Source organism: Tachyglossus aculeatus, chromosome 5 (genome assembly GCF_015852505.1).
Source record: "Tachyglossus aculeatus isolate mTacAcu1 chromosome 5, mTacAcu1.pri, whole genome shotgun sequence".
NCBI classification, from domain to species: domain Eukaryota; kingdom Metazoa; phylum Chordata; class Mammalia; order Monotremata; family Tachyglossidae; genus Tachyglossus; species Tachyglossus aculeatus.
Genome location: NC_052070.1, coordinates 15868663 through 15887272, shown reverse-complemented (window position 1 = coordinate 15887272; position 18610 = coordinate 15868663). Strand labels below are relative to the sequence as shown.

Sequence of the window (18610 nt, the reverse complement as noted above, 5' to 3'; positions counted from 1 at the left end):
AATAAGAATAATAATAATAGTAATAATAATATTAATGTCATTTGTCATTTGTCACTTTTAGACTGTGAGCCCACCTTTTAGACTGTGAGCCCACTGTTGGGTAGGGACTGTCTCTATATGTTGCCAATTTGTACTTCCCAAGCACTTAGTACAGTGCTCCGCACATAGTAAGCACTCAATAAATACGATTGATGATTTGTTAAGCACTTACTATGTGCCAAGCACTGTTCTAAGCACCGGGGGGGGATACAAGGTGATCAGGTTGTCCCACATGGGGCTCACAGTCTTAATCCCCATTTTACAGATGAGGTAACTGAGGCTCAGAGAAGTGAAGTGACTTGCCCAAGATCACACAGCAGACATGTGGCAACAACCTTACATTCTAGAGTTGGGGAGACAGACATCAATACAAATAAATAAATTGACAGACATGTACATAAGTGCTGTGGGACTGGGAGGGGAAAAGAGCAAAGGGAGTAAGTCAGGGAAATGCAGGAGGGAATGGGAGATGAGGAAAAGTGGGGCATCATCTGGGAAGGCCTCTTGGAGGTGATGTGATTTCCATAAGGCTTTGTTCCTCCTAGGCACATCATAGACTTCACCATTCCACCCAGGGTTAAGGACTGCAGAATGGCTCAGATCACTGTTTGTGGTACCTTATAGTAAACATGGTATTTGCTTATTAAGCACTTATTATGTGCCGAACACTGTTCTAAGCACTGGAGTAATCAGGTTGAAAACAGTCCCTATCCCACATGGAGCTCACAGTCGTAATCCACTTTTTATAGATGACGTAACTGAGGCACAGAAAAGTGACTTGGGGCAGACACAAGTTAATCAGGTCAGACACAGTCCAGGTCCCACACGGGGGCTCACAGTCTTAATCCTTATTTTCCAGAAGAGGTAACTGAAGCAAGGAGAAGTTAAATGACTTGCCCAGGGTCACACAGCAGACAAATGGCAGATTCGGGATTAGAACCCAGGACCTTCTGACTCTCAGGCCCATAGTACATAGCAACACTATGTCCTGTGATGCAGTGTTCTCTGCTTTTGTATGAGGCACATGGAGATTGTGTGAATTAATCCACTGATACCGAGTTTGTAAGTCTTGTTAAGAATTTTAGAATAAATGATTATGCCTAGTCATGGCAAAGTAGTGTTATACATCAATGCTCATCAGTTAATTTAATCTTCTTTAATTAGAGGAGTGTGGCTTAGTGGAAAAAGCATGGGTCTGCAAGTCAGAAGACGTAGGTTCTAATTCCGTTTCTGCCACTTGTCTGCTTCTCCATGCTTTAGTTACCTCTTCTGGAAAATAAGGATTAAGACTGTGAGCCTCCGTGTGGGACCTGGACTGTGTCTGACCTGATTAACTTGTGTCTACCCCAGCTCTCAGTCCAGTTCCTAGCACATATAAAGCACTTAACAAATACATTAAAAAGTGCTGCCTCAGTGGACAGACCAGCAATCGGGAGAGGTGCCGCTGTCTGTGAGCAGATATCATCCACTTTGAGATTCCAAGAGGCACTTTGAAAAACAGAGATAGAACTGTAGTGGAACAAACCAATTAATTCAGCTAGTGTCAGTCTCTTTTTGGGTACCAATTTTGCAGTGTTTGAGCCAAACTCTTTTCCAGCACACCCATCAATAATTAATCAATCAATGGTATTTATTGAGCACTTAGTGTGTGCAGAGCACTGTACTAAGCTCTTGACAGAGTACAACTGAGTTGGTAATAATAATAATAATGATGGTATTTGTTAAGCACTTACTATGTGCAAAGCACTGTTTTAAGCACTAGAGACACATTTCCTTAATGTATAGAGAGAGGTTCCTATGTGCACAACACTGTACTAAGCACTTGGAAGAGTACAGCAGAGTAAGCAATCAATCAGTGGTATTTAGTGAGCACTTACTGTGTGCAGAGCACTGTACTAAGTACTTAGCAATATAACAGAAACATTTCCTGTCCACAATGAGATTACAGTATAGAGGAGTTTACAGTATAGGACATGGCTAGCAGACATATTTCCTGACCACAGTGAGCCTAGAGTGTAGAGGGAGAGTTAGACATTGACATAAATAAATAACTTATGTAGACTTTAAAGATATATATATATATCTTATATATAAAGAGATATATATATATATATATATATATATATATATATATAAGGGCTGTGGTGTTGCAAGTGAAATGGAGGCTTAATTGGGAAAGGCCTCTTGGAGGAGATGTGACCTTAATATAGGCTTTGATGAAGGAGAGTGTGGTGGTCTGGCATATATGGAGGGCTAGGGAGTTCCAAGTTAGGGAGAGGATGTGGGAAGGGATTTGGTGATGAGATAAGAAAGATCAGGAAATAGAGAAAGAGCAGTGGAAAGTGGAAAGAGCGTGGGCTCGGGATTCAGAGGACATGTGTTCTAATCCCAACTCCACCACTTGTCTGCTGTGTGACCTTGGGCAAGTCACTTCACTTCTCCGTGCCTCCGTTACCTCATCTGTAAAATGGGGATTAAAAGTGTGAGCCCCACCCGGGAACAACCTGATTACCTATTCCAGCGCTTAGAACAGTGCTTGGCATATAGTAAGCACTTAAATGCTATTATCATTATTATTATTATCAGGGCACAGTGAGTAGGCTGGTACTAGAGGAGGGAAGTTTGTGAGCTGGACTGTGGTAGATCAGTGAGGTGAGATAGAGTGGAATGAGCGATTTAAGTGCTTTAAAGCCGATGGTAAGGAATTTTTGTTTAATATGGAGGTGGATGGGCAGCCATTGGAGGTTCTCGAGGAGACGGGAGACCTGACCTGAATGTTTTGTGATAATTCATGCAGCAGAGTGAAGTATGGATTGGATGAAGAGAGACAGGAAATCGGGGTGGCAGTCAGAAGGCAGATGCAGTAGTCAAGGTGGGATAGATAAATGCTTCGATCAGCATCCTAGCAGTTTGGTTGGAGAGAAAATTGTGGATTTTAATGATGTTGTGAAGGTAGAACTGACAGGATTTGGTGACATTCAGTATGTGGGTGGAATGAGAGAGATGAGTTGAGGACAATGTCAAGATTATGGGCTTGTGAGGTAGGGAGGCTAGTGGTGTTGACTACAGTGATGGGAAAGGCAGGGGGAGACAGGATTTGGATGGCAAGCTAAGGAGTTCAGTTTGGGACCTGTTTAATTTGAGGTTTTGGTGGGATATATTTACAGGTATATCCGCCAAACTAGCTGTCTTCCTCCCTTCAAGGCCCTACTGAGAGCTCACCTCCTCCAGAAGGCCTTCCCGAACTGAGCCCCCTCCTTCTTCCCCCTCCCCATCCCCCCCACCTTACGTCCTTCCCCTACCACAGCACCTGTATATATGTATATATGTTTGTACGTATTTATTACTCTATTCATTAATTTATTTTATTTGTACATGTTTATTCTATTTATTTTATTTTGTTAATATGTTTTGTTTTGCTCTCTGTCTCCCCCTTCTAGACTGTGAGCCCACTGTTGGGTAGGGACCGTCTCTATATGTTGCCAACTTGTACTTCCCAAGTGCTTAGTATAGTGCTCAGCAATCAATCAATCAATCAATCAATCGTATTTATTGAGCGCTTACTATGTGCAGAGCACTGTACTAAGCGCTTGGGAAGTACAAATTGGCATCACATAGAGACAGTCTCTACCCAACAGTGGGCTCACAGTCTAAAAGGGGGAGACAGAGAACAGAACCAAACATACCAACAAAATAAAATAAGTAGGATAGAAATGTACAAGTAAAATAAATAAATAGAGTAATAAATATGTACAACCATATATACATATATACAGGTGCTGTGGGGAAGGGAAGGAGGTAAGACGGGGGGATGGAGAGGGGGACGAGGGGGAGAGGAAAGAAGGGGCTCAGTCTGGGAAGGCCTCCTGGAGGAGGTGAGCTCTCAGCAGGGCCTTGAAGGGAGGAAGAGAGCTAGCTTGGCGGATGGGCAGAGGGAGGGCATTCCAGGCCCGGGGGATGACGTGGGCCGGGGGTCGATGGCGGGACAGGCGAGAGCGAGGTACAGTGAGGAGATTAGTGGTGGAGGAGCGGAGGGTGCGGGCTGGCAGTAGAAGGAGAGAAGGGAGGTGAGGTAGGAGGGGGCGAGGTGATGGACAGCCTTGAAGCCCAGGGTGAGGAGTTTCTGCCTGATGCGCAGATTGATCGGTAGCCATTGGAGATTTTTGAGGAGGGGAGTAATATGTCCAGAGCGTTTCTGGACAAAGATAATCCGGGCAGCAGCACACAGCACTCAGCACACAGTAAGCTCTCAATAAATATGATTGAATGAATGAATGAATATATCCAAGTATATATGTCTCGAAGGGAGGAGGAAATTGGAGATTGCAGAAGAGAGAGTTCAGCGTTAGAGACGTAGATTTGTGCATTGTCTGCCTAGAGACGGTAGTTGAGGCTATGAGAACAGTTGAGTTCTCCAAGACAATGGATATATATGGAGAATAGGAGGGAAGCAGTGTGGTCTAGTGGAAAGAGCACGGGCTTGGGTGTCAGAGGACCTGGGTTCTAATGCCCAGTCTGCCACTTCTCTACTGTATGTCCTTGGGCAAGTCACTTAACTTCTCTGTGCCTCAGTTGCCTCATCTGTAAAATGGGAATGAAGACTGTGAGTCCCATGTGGGACAGGGACTGTGTCTGACCTGAGTATCTTCTATCTACCCCAGGGCTTAGTATAGAGAAGCAGCGTGGCTCAATGGCAAGAGCACAGGCTTGGGAGTCAGATGTCATGGGTTCTAATCCTGGCTCTGTCACTTGTCTGCTGTGTGACTTTGGGCAAGTCACTTAACTTCTCTGGGCCTCAGTTCCCTCATCTGTAAAATAGGGATTAAGACTGTGTGCACCACATGGGACAACCTGATTACCTTGTATCTCCCCCAGTGCTTAGAACAGTGCTGGCCACATAGTAATTATTATTATCATTATTATTATTATTATGGAGTCTGGCATATACTAAGCACTTAACAAATGACACAATTATTATTATTAATATCATTATAATTATGACCTAGAATGGAGCTCTGAGGAACTCCCGCAGTTAGGGGGTGGGAGGCAGAGGAGGCCTGTGTAAGAGACTGAGAATGAGTGTCCAGAGCAAAAGGAGGAGAACCAAGAGAGGACGGTGTTGATGAAGCTTAACTTGGATGTTTCTAGGAGAAGAGAATGGTCCACAAAATCGAAGGCAGCTGAGACTTCGATGAGGATTGGAATAGAGAAGAGGCCCTCAGATTTGTGGAGAAGAAGGTCATTAGTTACCTTAGAGAGGTCTGTTTCTGTGGAGTGGAGGGGGCCAGGAGGCAGATTGAAGGAGGATCAAGGAAAGAATTGGTGGAGAGGAAGTGGAGACAATGAATATAAACAACTCAAGAAATTTAGAGAGGAATGGCAGGAGGGATGTGGGGCAATAACTGGAGGGAACTGTGGGGACAAGGGAGGCTTTTTTTGAGGCAGGTACTTAAGCATGGTGGGGGGGGAAGAAGTAGGTGGAAAGTGAACAGTCAAAGATGTCAGTCAAGGAAGGAAGAAGGGAGGGAGCGAGTGTTTGAACATGCTCACTCCCTTATTGGATCTTATTTTCTGTGGTGTAATCTTCAAAAATAAAGGACAACTATATATGTTCTTCTAGACTGTGAGCCCACTGTTGGGTAGGGACCGTCTCTATATGTTTTCAACCTGTACTTCCCAAGCGCTTAGTACAGTGCTGTGCACACAGTAAGCGCTCAATAAATACGATTGAATGAGTGAATGAATATATGACAGGTATCTACAACATTGTTGGGAGAAGCAGACTATCATGGTATGTTACACCTATGAGAAACCAGGCATTTTTGGAAACTTTTTTAAAAAACATTTTTAGGCAACTGGGAAAATCATAAGTCATTTCCGGGCACATGCTGGATTAAACCAGTTTCCACAGAGATCTGTCTTATTCCCAGGGAATAGGTTATACACTGTCAGTCTAGTAAACAGCAGCCTTTAAGCACCACATTAATTTACAGCTCTCCTCCTCTCCCTTTCCTCCTCCCTTAAAAATTTGCTTGTTTGCTTGTAACCACCCCAGCGCTTAGTACTGTGCCTGACACATAGAGCTTAAAAAATTCCACAATTATAATAATAACAATAATAATTATTATTATTACACATCTGTTCTAGATATACTTAAAAGCATTTAGTAGGAAGCTTGAAATGGTGAATAAAACAGAGAAAAAACTCAAAAACCTGTAACGAGCTAGTGGGCTTTGTTACTGTGTATTCCTCTTGGAAATACTTAAAATGTTAGCTTTGGTTTGAATTTGAAATCCCCAGAGGAAATGTGCTGTTAGGGCTAGTCTCGGTGTTATACTTGCTTACAGCTCTAAAATGAGCAATTGGCAAGCAGTTTTGATATACTGATAGCACTTCCATTGGTCATTTTCTGACTGAATTATTGTTGGTGCTTTATGTGACTACTATGTAATATAACAAAATAGAGAGAGCAACTGGGGAATCCAGGTTTTTTTTTCTGAAATAATTTGTCATTTCTGAAAAAAAAAACCAAAACCTGAGCCATATTCTGTCAACTGCCTCAGCTGCTTAAATTTCATTTCAGTGTTATCAATATATTTTTTCCTGTTTTCAAATGGCACTTTTTCAGAAAGATCACAGTGAAAATTTTCAAAGCAGTGAACAGGAGGTAGTCACACAAACTTGTTAAATAAAATCTGCTAGAAAGCAGGGTGGATGTGTGAGGAGGACTGAGATAGTAAAACACACACACATGCACATACACGCACATGGCATTTTACTTTTATACAAATATAAAATGCCTTTGAAATATTTCCGCCTTGGCATTTCATTTGGGGCTTTTGCCATCTTTAAAGAAATGCTTTGCTCAAATATACACGATTTATATTTGTGGATTTCTTTGGATACTTGGAACTTTTAATGTTCTGAAAACAGATTTTATTTTCAAACTAAAATGGCCCTTAAATGTTAAGTCCATCTCAGTTTATTAACCTAATTTAGCAATGAAAAGCTGTTTGGAAGTGGTGTGTGAAATGATTGAGCACTAGCGGTGCTGGGTTCAGGTCTGTTTCATTTCCATGTAAGAATTAATCACTGGGAAATGTTAATCCAGGTTATTATAATTGGTAAAAATACAGTAATCTGCCATTTTGTCTCTGAAATGTCCACGTAGCTCTTGATTCTTAAGTTACATGGGATAGTAATATTCATGATAATAAAGATAGTGATAATCGCGGTATTGAGGCGTCACTGCCTCACAGATGACAATATCGTTGGCAAACCAAAGGATGACAGGAAAGCTAGGACCCTGGGCAACCAGCAGACAGTGGCTGGAGATTCATGCATTTATTCATTCATTTATAGAGAAGCATCATGGTGTAGTGGATAGAGCATAGGCTTGGGAGTCAGAAGATCATGGGTTCTAATCCCGGTTCCACCACTTGTCTGCTGTGTGACCTTAGGCAAGTCACTTCACTGGGCCTCAGTTACCTCATCTATAAAATGGGGATTGAGACTGTGAGCACCACATGGGATAGGAGCTGTGTCCAACTCAATTTGCTTGTGTCTACCCCAGCACTTTGTACAGTGCCTGGCAAAAAGTAAGCACTTAACAAATGCCATTATATACATATATATTCATATATATTCATATATATATTCATATTCATATATATATTCATTCATTCATTCAATTTTATTTGTATACATGCCATTGTATTCATATATATTCATATATATTCATATATATTCATATATATTCATATTCATATATATATTCATTCATTCATTCAATTTTATTTGTATCTACCCCAGCACTTTGTACAGTGCCTGGCAAAAAGTAAGCACTTAAAAAATGCCATTTTATATATATAAATGAATGAATATAAGCACCACATTAATTTACAGCTCTCCTCCTTTTCCTATATAATAATATATATTCATATATAAATATATATAAATATATATATATTTATTTATATATATATTTATACATATATATGTGTGTGTGTGTGTATATATATATATATATATATATATATATATATATATATATATATATATATATATATATATATATATATATATATATATATATATATAATGGCATTTAAGTGCTTACTTTTTGCCAGGCACTGTACAAAGTGCTGGGGTAGATACAAATAAAATTGAATAAATGAATGAAAAACCCGGGCTTAGGGGTTAGAGGACATGGGTTCTAATCCCATCTCCACCACTTGTCAAATGTGTGACACTTTGGGCAAGTCACTTAACTTCTCTGTGCCTCAGTTACCTCATCTGTAAAATGGGGATTAAGACTGTGAGCCCACGTGGGACAAGCAGATAACCTTGTATCTACTCCAGCGCTTACAACAGTGCTTGGCACGTAGTAAGCACTTAATAAATATCATCGTTATTATTAGTAAGCGCTTGGGAGAGTACAGTACAACAATAAACTGACACATGAGAGACTCTGCCCAAGGGTAGCTTAGCTCAGGACCAGTGAGGTGTGAGAAACAGGGAGAGGGGAGATGAGGGATGCTGAGAGGGAGGGGTGTGAGGGATCAGAAATATTTATTGAATACTTAATTTGTGCAGAGCAATGTTCAAATCATGGGTTCAAATCCCGGCTCCACCACTTGTCAGCTCTGTAACTTTGGGCAAATCACTTAACTTCTCTGTGCCTCAGTTACCTCATTTGTAAAATGGAGATTAAGACTGTGAGCCCACTGTGGGACAACCTGATCACCTTGTAACCTCCACAGCACTTAGAACAGTGTTTTGCACAGAGTAAGCGCTTAATAAATGCCATCATTATTAGTATTATTAATGTTTTCAGCACTTGGGTTGAAGTAGAGTTGGTGGGCACAATCCCTGCTCTCAGGGAAATTACAGTGTAACAGTGCAGCATGGCTTAGTGGATAGAGTGTGGGCCTGAGAGTCAAGAGGACCTGGGTTCTAATCCTAGCTCCATCACTTCTCTGTGTGTGAACTTGGGCAAGTCATTTCATTTCTCTGTGCCTCAGTTACTTCATCAGCAAAATGGGGATTAAGACTGTGAGCCCCCACATAGGACAGGGACTGTGTCCAACCTGACTGCCTTGTACCTACCCCAGGGCTAGAACAGTGCCGGGCACATAGTAAGCACTTAGTAAATACCATAAAAATGCATTTAGGGATACATTTTTGTCTGCTGTGTGACCTTGGGCAAGCCACTTAACTTCTCTGTGCCTCAGTTACCTCATCTGTGAAATGAGGATTGAGACTGTGAGCCCCACGTGGGACAACCTGATTACCTTGTATCTACCCTAGTGCTTAGAACAGTGTTCGGCACATAGTAAGCACTTAACAAATACCATAATTATTAAGTTAGCAGTGGTGTAATTGAATACCTGCTGTGAGTAGAGACCTATGGTAGTCATTTGAAGTAAGCATGTTAAGGACATGTTAAAGGGATGAGGGGAATAAGGTGTTGGGAATGTGTCTACAAACTTTGTTTTATTGTAATAATTATAATTATGGTATTTGTTAAGCACTTACTATGTGCCGAGCATCTTGTATCTACAAGGTAGTCAGGTTGTCCCACGTGGGCCTCACAGTCTTAATCCCCGTTTTCCAGATGAGGTAACTGAGGCCAAGAGAGGCGACGTGACTTGCCAAGGTCACCCAGCAGACAAGTGGTGGAGCTGGGATCAGAACTCATGTCCAACTTGTACTTCCCAAGCGCTTAGTACAGTGGTCTGCACGCAGTAAGCGCTCAATAAATACAATTGATTGATTGATTGATTGGTTGATTGACCTTCTAACTCCCAGGCCCGAGCTGTAGCCACTACACCATGCTGCTTCCCCCAAGCTCTTAGTAAAGTGCTCTGCACACAGTAAGCACTCAATAATTACCAGTGAATGATTGATGGTAAACGATGAAGAGGAGGAGGGTAAAGAGAAGCAGCATGTCCTAATGGAAAGCGCACAGGCCTGGGAATCAGATGACCTGGGTTCTAACCCAGTTCTGCCAATCAATCAATCAATCGTATTTATTGAGCACTTACTGTGTGCAGAGCACTGTACTAAGCGCTTGGGAAGTACAAGTTGGCAACATATAGAGACAGTCCCTACCCAACAGTGGGCTCACAGTCTAAAAGGGGGGAGACAGATAACAAAACCAAACATACTAACAAAATAAAATAAATAGAATAAATATGTACAAGTAAAATAAATAAGTAAATGAATAGAGTAATAAATATATACAAACATATATACATATATACAGGTGCTGTGGGGAAGGGAAGGAGGTAAGATGTGGGGGATGGAGAGGGGGACGAGGGGGATAGGAAGGTAGGGGCTCAGTCTGGGAAGGCTTCCTGGAGGAGGTGAGCTCTCAGTAGGGCCTTGAAGGGAGGAAGAGAGCTAGCTTGACGGATGGGCAGAGGGAGGGCATTCCAGGCCAGGGGGATGACGTGGGCCGGGGGTCGATGGCAGGACAGGCGAGAACGAGGTACGGTGAGGAGATTAGCGGCAGAGGAGCGGAGGGTGCGGGGTGGGCTGGAGAAGGAGAGAAGGGAGGTGAGGTAGCAGGGGGCGAGGTGATGGACAGTCTTGAAGCCCAGGGTGAGGAGTTTCTGCCTGATATGCAGATTGATTGGTAGCCACTGGAGATTTTTGAGGAGAAGAGTAACATGCCCAGAGCGTTTCTGGACAAACACAATCCGGGCAGCAGCATGAAGTATGGATTGAAGTGGGGAGAGACACGAGGATGGGAGATCAGAGAGAAGGCTGTTGCAGTATTCCAGACGGGATAGGATGAGAGCTTGAATGAGCAGGGTAGCGGTATGGATGGAGAGGAAAGGGTGGATCTTGGCAATGTTGCGGAGCTGAGACTGGCAGGTTTTGGTGACGGCTTGGATGTGATGGTGACGGCTTGGGTGTGCCACTTGCCTTCTCTGTGACAAGTCACTTAATTTTTGTTTGCCTGTTTCCTCATCCATAAAATGGGGATTCAAGCCCTCTTCTCCTTAGATTGTGAACCCCGTTTGGGCCAGGGACTGTGTCCAGTCTGCTTATTCTGTACCTACCCCAATGCTTAGTACATCGCCTTTCACATAGTCAATGCGTAATAAATACTGTTAAAAAAATAGAGTGAGAGGAACAAGAAGAAGCAAGTTTATGAACCTTTATCCCCGTCTTCTCCCTTGTCTCCCTTTAGTCTTCCATGTGGGCTCCCCCTGTAGCCTCCTTTCAGAGCATCTTCCGTGTGCTAAATTCTGCCCAGGTCGTCATAAGACTTCAGGAAAATGTCAGGGTTAGGCATTATGATGCAAAACCCTAAATCCCTGTTCTCCCTTCTTACTGAGATTGTGAGCCTCGTATGGGAGAGAGACTCGGTTCACATTGACTATGTCATATGTACCCCAGCAGTTAGTATGCTCTTAGCATGATAATAATACTACTAATAATAAGAATAATAATGATGATGATGATGGTATTTGTTAACCACTTACAGTATTCATTCATTCATTCAATCGTATTTATTTAGCGCTTACTGTGTGCAGAGCACTGTACTAAGTGCTTGGGAAGTACAAGTTGGCAACATATAGAGACGGTCTCTACAGGTAAGCAATTAAAAATCAGCATTATTATTATTATTATTATCATTGTCACCTTGCCCCCTCCTGCCTCTCCCACTGCAATCCAGTGCACACACTTTGCTGTAATGCCAACCTTCTCACTGTACATAGATCTCGTCTATCTCCCCACCTACCTCTTGCCCCATCCTGCCTCCGGTCTGGAATGCCTTCCCTCCTCAAACCCAACACACAGTTACTCTCCCCTCCTTCAGAGCCTTATTGAAGGCATGTCTCCTCCAAGAAGCCTTCCCTGACTAAGCCCTCTTTTCCTTTTTTTCAACTCCCTTACGCATTGCCCTGACTTGCTACCTTTATTCATATCCCCCCAGTCCCACTGCACTTATGGATATATCTGTAATTAATTAATTTTGTTGTTATATTCATTCATTCATTCAATCTTATTTATTGAGCACTTACTGTGTACAGAGCACTGTACTAAGCACTTGGAAAGTACAGATCGGCAACATACAGAGACAGTCCCTACCCAGCAACGGGCCTCACAGTCTAGAAGGGGGAGACAGACAACAAAACAAAACAAGTAGACAGGTGTCAATACCATCAGAATAAATAGAATTATAGCTATGTACACATCATTAATAAAATAAATAGATTAATAAATATGTACAACTATGCACATGTGCTGTGGGGAAGAGAAGTGAGTAGGGGAGGGGGGCAGATGGTGAGGGGAGGAGGAGGAGGAGAGGAAAAAGGGGATGATCAGTCTGGGAAGGCCTCCTGGAGGAGGTGAGCTCTCAGTAGGGCTTTGAAGACAGGAAGAGAGCTAGATTGGCGGATGTGTGAGGGAAGGCATTCCAGGCCAGGGGTAGTATGTGGGCCAGGGGTTGACGACAGGACAGACCAGAACAGGGCACAGTGAGGTGGTTAGCAGTAGAGGAACAGAGTGTGCGGGATGGCTGGAGAAGGAGAGAAGGGTGGTGAGGTGGAGGGGGCGAGGTGATGGAGATCCTTGAAGCCGAGAGTGAGGAGTTTTTGCTTGATTTGAAGGCAACCACTGGAGATTTTTGAGGAGGAGTGACATGCCCAGAGCGTTTCTGTACAAAGATAAACTGGGCAGCAGAGTGAAGTATAGACTGAAGCAGGGAGAGGCAGGAGGATGGGAGATCAGAGAGGAGGCCGATGTAGTAATCCAGTCGGGATAGGATGAGAGATTGAACCAGCAAGGTAGCAGTTTGGATGGAGAGGAAAGGGCGGATCTTGGTGATGTTGTGGAGGTGAGCCTGGCAGGTTTTGGTGACAGATTGGATGTGTGGGGTGAATGAGAGAGCGGAATCGAGGATGACACCAAGGTTGCGGACTTGAGAGACAGGAAGGAAGGTAGGGCCGTCTACAGTGACAGGAAAGTCAGGGAGGGGACAGGGTGTGGGAGGAAAGATAAGGAGCTCAGTCTCGGACATGTTGAGTTTTAGGTGGCAGCAGGACATCCAAGTAGAGATGTCCTGAAGGCAAGAGGAGATGCGAGCCTGGAGGGAGGGAGAGAAAGAACAGGGGCGGAGGTGTAGATTTGGTTGTCATATGTTTTGTTTTGTTGTCTGTCTCCCCCTTCTAGACTGTGAGCCCGCTGTTGGGTGGGGACCATCTCTATATGTTACCAACTTGTACTTCCCAAGCGCTTAGTACAGTGCTCTGCACACAGTAAGCGCTCGATAAATATGATTGAATGAATGAATGAATAGAGATGACAGTTGAAGCCGTGGGAGCAAATGAGTTCTCCAAGGGAGTTGGTGTAGATGGAGAATAGAAGGGGACCAAGAACTGACCCTTGAGGAACTCCTATAGTAAGGGGGTGGGAGGGGGAGGAGGAGCCTACGAAGGAGACTGAGATTGATCAGCCAAGAGAGATAAGAGGAGAACCAGGAGAGGACAGAGTCTGTGAAGCCAAGGTTGGATAGCGTGTTGAGGAGAAAGGTATGGTCCACAGTGTCGAAGGCTGCTGAGAGGTCGAGGAGGATTACGAAAGAGTAGGAACCAGTGGATTTGGCAAGAAGGAGGTCGTTGGTGACCCTTGAGAGGGCAGTTTCGGTGGCGTGTAGGGGATGGAAACCAGATTGGAGGTGGTTTGGAGAGAGTTGGAGTTGAGGAATTTGAGGAGTTGAGGAATTTGTAGACGACTCATTCTAGGAGTTTGGAAAGGAAGGATAGGAGGGAGATAGGGTGATAACTAGAAGGGGCATTGGGGTCAAGAGAGGGTTTTTTTTAAAATAGGGGAGCCCTGGGCATGTTTGAAGGTAGATGGGGAAGGAACCAGTTGAGAGTGTGCAGTTGAAGATGGAAGTTAAGGAGGGGAGGAGGCAAGGGGTGAGAGTTTTCATAAGATGAGAGGGAATGGGGTCTGAAATACAGGTGGATGGGGTGGCACTTGAGAGGAGGGAGATCTCATCTGAAGATACTGCTGGGAAGGATGGGAAAGTAGCAGAGAGGGTTGAGAGTGGAGGGGGATGGAGAAGGGCGAGGGGTGACTTTGGAGAGCTCAGACGTGATGGTGTTAATTTTACTAATGAAATAGGTGGCCAGATAGTTGGGGGTGAGGGATGGAGGAGAGGAACAGGGGGCCTGAGGAGGGAGTTAAATATCTGGGACAGTTGACATGGATGATGGGCATTGTTGTCAATGAGGAAAGAAAAATAGTTTTGCCTGGCAGAGGAGAGGGCAGAGTTAAGGCAGGAAAGGATAAATTTAAAGTGAACAAGGTTGGTTTGGTGTTTAAACTTTCCCCAGCAGCGTTCAGCATCTTTAGCATAAGAGTGAAGGAGGCGGACAGTGGCAGTGATCCAAGGCTGTGGGTTAGTGGTATGAGAGCGGCGAAGGGAAAGGGGAGCAAGCGAGTTGAGTTGAGTAGAAAGGGTGGAGTTGAGAGTAATAATCTGGTCACCAAGAGTGGGTAGAGAGGATAGGGAGGCAAGGTGGGGTGTGATGTGCTGAGAGAGGTGGATGGGGTCGAGAGAGCGGAGGTCTCTGTGGGGAAGTAATATAGATTTACAGCGGGGAGGAGTATGAGAGGAAGCAGGTGAGAGGGTTATGATCAGAGAGAGGGATTTCAGAGTTGGTGAAGGTGGAGGTAGAGCTCACCTCCTCCAGGAGGCCTTCCCAGACTGAGCCCCCTCCTTCTTCTCCCCCTCCTCCCCCTCCTCATCCCCCTGCCTTACCTCCTTCCCCTCCCCACAGCACCTGTTTATATGTATATATGTTTGTACGTATTTATTACTCTATTTATTTTATTTGTACATATTTATTCTATTTATTTTATTTTGTTAATATATTTTGTTTTGTTGTCTGTCTTCCCCTTCTAGACTGTGAGCCCACTGTTGGGTAGGGACCGTCTCTATATGTTGCCAACTGTACTTCCCAAACGCTTATTACAGTGCTCTGCACACAGTAAGCGCTCAATAAATATGATTGATTGATTGATTGATGATGAGGTCGAGGGTGTGACTTAGTTGGTGAGTGGGTGAGGTGGAACGGAGCAGGAGGTTTGCAGCATCAAGGAGAGATAGAAGGGGGGGCGGCAGAAGAGTCACCGGGGACATCCATGTGGATGTTTAAGTCTCCGAGGATCAGAGTGGGCATGGAAAAGGAGAGAAGGAAGGTGAGAAAGGGTCAAAATGGTTAAAAAAGTTGGAGCTGGGTCCAAGGGTGCGGTAGATAACAGCTACCAGAATCTGGAGTCTACAAGAATCTGAAGTTTATATTAATGTCTGTGTCTGCCTCTGGACTGTGAGCTCATTAAGGATAGGAAATGTAGCTGTTTACTGTTGGATTGTCCTTTCCCAAGTGTTCGGTACAGTGCTTTGCACACAGTAAGCGCTCAATTAATATGATTGAATGAATGAATGAATGATCTTCACACAGTAGGTGCTCAATAAATATGATTGACTCATGGCCTATTATTCTTATTATTATCATTATCATTATTAACATTACTAATACAACATGGGGAAGAAGGTTTAACAGCAGAGTGCGGGAATTCTTGTAAACTTTTTGAAATAATATTAAAATTAAAAAAACATTATCTACATGACCTTTAGGAGAGGAAGGTTCAAGGCAAGATGGTCTAGTTGAAAGTGCGAGAGTTTGTGGGACAGGTCACACAAGTTTGAGTCCTCATTCCACCATTCTCCTCCTCAGTCACCTTGGACAATTCATTTAACCTCCCTGTTCCTCTGTTTCCTCATTTGCAAAACAGGGATTAAAGTACCCAGTCTCCCCCACCTTTGACTGTGAGCCAGGTGCTGGAACTTTATCCAACCTGATTGCCTTGCATTTGCTGTGGCACTTAGGTCAGTGCTTGGCACGTAGTATGCACTTAATTAATTTTGTTTATAAAGGGAAGCAACCTGAGGGAGAGACAGGCTGAAAGCACAGGAAAGAGAGAGTCAAGGTGAGGGAAGGAGGTGAGGTAGGAGGGTTATATTAAAGGAAATATTGAAGATCAAGGAGAAAATAAGTGGGACACACAGAGAGAGATGGATTTTTATATGGCAAGTGTGGAAAGACTGGAGACTGGTTTAGGGATGGAAGAGCAGAGTGGACCAGGCAAAGGGGCTGTTCATTCATTCATTCATTCATTCAGTTGCATTTATTGAGCGCTTACTGTGTCCAGAGCACTGTACTAAGCGCTTGGAAAGTATAATTCAGCAACAGATAGAGACAATCCCTACCCAACAATGGGCTTCCAGTCTAGAAGTGGGGAGACAGACAACAAAACAAAACAAGTAGACAGGCAGCTGTTAATACCCAGAGTCCCCTGCCTCTTCTGCAAGCTTGACAGAGCCTCCAAGATGTTGAATGTCCACCTCTTTAGGTCTTCTGCCAACATTGGATGAATCATATCATTTTCAACATCTGTGTTCTTCATACGCAATGATAATATTTTGAGTCTGATGTCATAGGGCTTAATGATAATGATGGTAACTGTGGTATTGGTTAAGGGCTTACTAAATCCCGAGCACTGTACTAACCGCTGGTGTAGATTCAAGATAATTAGATTAGACACATCCCTGTCCCACATAGAGCACACAGACTGAGGAGGGAGAACAGGTACTGAATACCCATTTTACAGAAACTGAGGCACTGAGAAGATAAATGACTTGTTCTAGTTCATTCATTCATTCAGTTGTATTTATTAAGTGCTTACTGTGTGCAGAGCAGTGTACTAAGTGCTTGGGAAGTACAAGTTGGCAACATACAGAGACAGTCCCTACCCAACAGCGGGCTCACAGTCTAGAAGGGGGAGACAGGCAACAAAACAAAACATATTAACAAAATAAAATAATAGAATAAATATGTACAAGTAAAATAAATAGAGTTATAAATATGTACAACCATATATACAAATGCTGTGGGGAGAGAAAGGAGGGAAGGCGGGGGGATGGGGAGGGTGATTTGAACCCATGACCTCTGATTCCAAAGCCCGGGCTCTTTCCACTGGGCTACGCTGCTTCTCTATAAGCAGAACTAATAATAAAAAATACTGGAAATAATAATAATAGAAATAAGAGAAATAATTTCCACCCTCAGGTCGAAGGTGAGGGGAACCTGGGCCCGGCTGGGCGACCCCCGCTGCTGACCCTAGCTCACCCAATGGGCAGTTAATCAGTGGTATTTATTGAGTGCTTATTGTGTGCAGAGCACTGTACTTACAGTGAGTACAATGCAACAATGTCAGTAGTTTCTTGCCCACAAGGAGGTTACAGTTTAGAAGGGGAGATGGATATTAAAATAAATAAATAAATGAATAAATAAATAAGTTGGCCGTGTGTACCCAAGTGCTGTGGGGCTGAAGGTGGGGTGAATATCAAGTGCTTAAAGTACGCCCAAGTGCGTACCTGACAAAGAAGGGAGAGGGAGCAGGACAGGTGACAGAACTGGGATTAGAACCCAGATCCTCTGACTCCCAGGCCCGTGCTCTTTCCATTAGTCGGTGGTGCTTCTTGATACTTCAGAATATAGGTGGTTCATCTCTTGCAAGCAATTAGACGCTTCACAGCAGATCAAGAATCAGTCAATCAATCAATCGTATTTATTGAGCGCTTACTGTGTGCAGAGCACTGTACTAAGCGCTTGGGAAGTACAAGTCGGCAACACATAGAGACAGTCCCTAGCCAACAGCGGGCTCACAGTCTAGAAGGGGGAGACAGAGAACAAAACCAAACATACTAACAAAATAAAATAAATAGAATAGATATGTACAAGTAAGATAAATAAATGAATAAATAGAGTAATAAATATGTACAAACATATATACATGTATACAGGTGATGTGGAGAAGGGAAGGAGGTAAGAAGGGGTGATGGAGAGGGGGACAAGGGGGAGAGGAAGGAAGGGGCTCAGTCTGGGAAGGCCTCCTGGAGGAGGTGAGCTCTCAGTAGGGCCTTGAAGGGAGGAAGAGACCTAGCTTGGTGGATGGGCAAAGGGAGGGCATTCCAGTCCTGGGGGATGACGTGGGCTGGGGGTCGATGGCGGGACAGGCAAGAACGAGGCACAGTGAGGAGATTAGCGGCTGAGGAGCAGAGGGTGCGGGCTGGGCTGTAGAAGGAGAGAAGGGAGGTGAGGTAGGAGGGGGCGAGGTGATGGAGAGCCTTGAAGCCCAGGGTGAGGAGTTTCTGCCTGATGCACAGAATGATTGGTAGCCACTGGAGATTTTTGAGGAGGGGAGTAACGTGCCCAGAGCATTTCTGTACAAAGACAGTCTGGGCAGCAGCATGAAGTATGGATTGAAGTGGGGAGAGACACGAGGGTGGGAGATCAGGGAGAAGGCTGATGCAGTAGTCCAGACGGGATAGAATGAGAGCTTGAACGAGCAGGGTAATGGTATGGATGGAGAGGAAAGGACGGATCTTGGCAATGTTGTGGAGCTGAGACCGGCAGGTTTTGGTGATGGCTTGGATGTGAGGGGTGAATGAGAGAGTGGAGTCGAGGATGGCACCGAGGTT

General features: G+C 44.0%; 1 protein-coding gene across 1 annotated transcript in view; it reads left to right on the top strand.

Annotated features, from left to right (window-relative positions):
• L3MBTL4 (L3MBTL histone methyl-lysine binding protein 4) overlaps positions 1 to 18610 on the top strand; it is a 412230-nt gene that overhangs the window by 45415 nt on the left and 348205 nt on the right. The window lies entirely within an intron of this gene.